This window comes from Otolemur garnettii, unplaced genomic scaffold, assembly GCF_000181295.1.
Source record: "Otolemur garnettii isolate 467f Iridium unplaced genomic scaffold, OtoGar3 scaffold00162, whole genome shotgun sequence".
Taxonomy (NCBI): Eukaryota; Metazoa; Chordata; class Mammalia; order Primates; family Galagidae; genus Otolemur; species Otolemur garnettii.
Window position 1 is genome coordinate 1,934,693 of NW_003852557.1, and position 3,151 is coordinate 1,937,843.

Here is a 3,151-nt window from a genome sequence, read left to right on the forward strand (position 1 = left end):
AAAAAAAAAAAAAAAAAGGTAATGATTATAGATAGAATAAGATGCTTCCTCAGAGGAACTGCTGACATTACTGTTCCCTCCAGCTTACCCTCTGGGCTAAATGAGATAATAGCCTTCAATAAAAGCTAAGTGGAACAAACACTCAGGGGCCAACCCCACAAACTAGCAATGGTCCCCAATGTTTCCCACCTTTGAAAACTTTTCTGCTTGTCCTGTCTCTCTATCTCTCGCCACTTCTAATTTTACATTGCTTCAGTGGATTGCCACCAGTTCCACAGATCTTAAAGGACCCTGCCCCCAGGGTGGGACCCTGAAAATAATTTAAAATAAATTTTATGATTCCTCAGGTAACTAGCATCACTAAAAGCTACATTTCACTTAGTTTCAACTTTCCTATAAATGAGGGTTGAGGAACTGCCGCTTTCGACACACGTTTACAGGGTACTAAGTTAATTTTGATGGATGAAAGATAGTAAAATTTTGCAAAGAAGCTCTGTAGTCACTTAAGGCATTAACATCATATTTTACATCAACTCCTTAACTGCCCTGGTAAGCCATAAATCACAGTATTCTTTATACATAATATCGGTTTAAACGCAAATTTTATTTGTCCTGCTGATGTTGAAAGCCTTTTAGTGCTTTCAATAGCTACCAGAAGAACCATCACAATTGATGCCCTAAATTAGAAAGGTTTTCTCAGGAGTGTGAGTATTCACACATTCTACTTAGTGGCCAAAGAACTACAACCATCTCTCTAGATTGGTTCTCAGTTATAGAATGACTTAAGCCAGAGCCTCCTCTTTTCTGTCACAAATCACTCCTGTAAAATTTCTAACCTCCTTTTAGGCTACACGGGAGAAAAAGGCCTCCTATCCTAATAATTAGTAAAAATAGAAACCTTGGGGACCCCATGTGAAATTCTACATTTCAAAGTTCTCCCCATCAAGTTAAACTTCCCGTGTTTAATGGTACTCCCTTTATTGCAATGAGCAGTCCTGCACGATACTAAATCAGTAACAACATTCTTCCGTGGGGGAATCTGATAATGGCAGTTAAAATAAATATCACCCAGATTAAACTCTTTGACAAAGTACCATATAATAGACCTTAATAGTTTGTTTTATAGCTCATCTAACATTCGAACATCTTAGCTTACACAGAGGCAGCTTTTAAGTGCAAGTACTTTAAGCTATAAAAAAAAAATGGGCAAGGTGAGCAAAAGTATGTTTACTTATTCTCTTATATCCTATCTTTCACAAGTATCTTTTTGGACCTGGTTTAATTAGTTAAGTATCTGATAATAATAGCATTTATTAGAAGTTACTGCATATTAACTATGTGCCAGACACTGTGCTAAGCATATAATATAATGCTGATACTACTATTTTTATATATAGTAATTAAAGACTATTGCCTCTGTTTTTCAGGGGAAGGAAGAAGCACTGTAACCAGATAGCTTATGTCTGGGGAAGTTGGGGTTTGTATTGAGACCTAACTTCAGAAGATATGTACTTAATTTACAATTGTTAAATAGACATTATCTTGTATCCATGCCCTCATTTATCTGTCCATTAGCCTATTCACGTATGCCACAGTTATTTTAAGTACTGGCTTAAATTTTTATGTATTTTAAGCACAATGTTAAAAAATATTATGAGAGAGAGATAAATAAACATGACTTTTTTTTTGCCCTAGAGGAGAATACCAAATGTAGAGAAGACAAATGAGAATTATAGCACATGTGATGTGATGCTGCTGTGCTTATATTTTAATAACAGTAACTTTTGACAGTATGTTCTACAGAATATTTATTTCAAAATATGCACAAAAACTGAGAATTTGCTCACCATATCCCTTTCTTGGAGACTAGCATTTCATCTTTGCCAGTTATAGGCTATCATGATAAATAAAACTATATGAATGTTTCTCTAACTTAGTTATGCTAAATACTCTTACATTTTCTATAAATCCCATTAATTAATTTAGAAATTATTTTCTCAGGAACACTCTCAAAATGTTTCAAGCAATAACCTTTATTGTGTAATGGTTAACATTGTATCTATTGCCAAGATATTGATTGAAAATAAAAATTTGTTGGGCTCCGTGCCTATAGCTCAGCAGCTAGGGTTCCAGCCACATACACCAGAGCTGGTGGTTTCAAACCCAGTCCAGGCCTGTCAAACAGCAATGGCAACTACAAACAAAAAATAGCTGGGCGTTGTGGCAGGTGCCTGTAGTCCTAGCTACTTGAGGCAGAAGAATCATTTAAGCCCAAGAGTTTGAGGTTGCTGTGAGCTGTGACACCACAGCACTCTACCAAGGACGACATAAGGGCAACATAGTGATACTTTGTCTCCCTCCAAAAAAGAAAAGAAAATTCTTTGTGTCATTAGCCTAAAGTACATTACACATATCCTAAATTCTAAACTCATCATCTCAGAAGTTGCAAATAGATTTAAAACGATTTCGCTGAAGTATCATTACACTGAACACGTGCTAGCCTATCTTCTCACAAGTCTAGAAGACCTCTGCCCCTCTCCTCCATCCATCCTCCCCCCTTTGAATGACAGCTATTTCTAGGCTGTGAGGAGCCAAGGAAAACAGAGGGTGGAAAATACAAACAAGCTGGTTTTTTTCTCCTTTTAAAAATCTGTGTGAATATTTTGAAGTGAGTTTCTAGGACCTATTACCTAAAATATTAGTATCTTGTCTGAGAAATGATTGTTTTGTTTTTTTCAGCTTTGATCAGTGAGTGTCACTTTCTGTGTTCCACAGAGAAACAATCCAAAAACCATAAGAATCGGTGTTAAAAGTGAGACAGAGTATGGGATGGGTATGGGAGGATGGAGAGACTCTGGTTGAGGGACCTGATGCTCCCCACAGAGTTGGGGACCTGCTATTCTGGGAAGTTTGCAGCAGGGGACAGAGCAAATCTAAGGCATCAGGAGTCTGCACTTCCCAGAATCAAGGCATTAGGTATCTACCCGTATTTGCTAAGCTATTACCGTATGACAGGTAATAAGGGAAACATGAATGTTTACAAACTAAATTCTCCCCAAATCTATGATGCTACAGTACAAAATCCTTTTTCTTTTTTTACAGAGGATGGAAGTAAAATTCTGTGATGCTATCAGATTAAAAGAGTTTATCT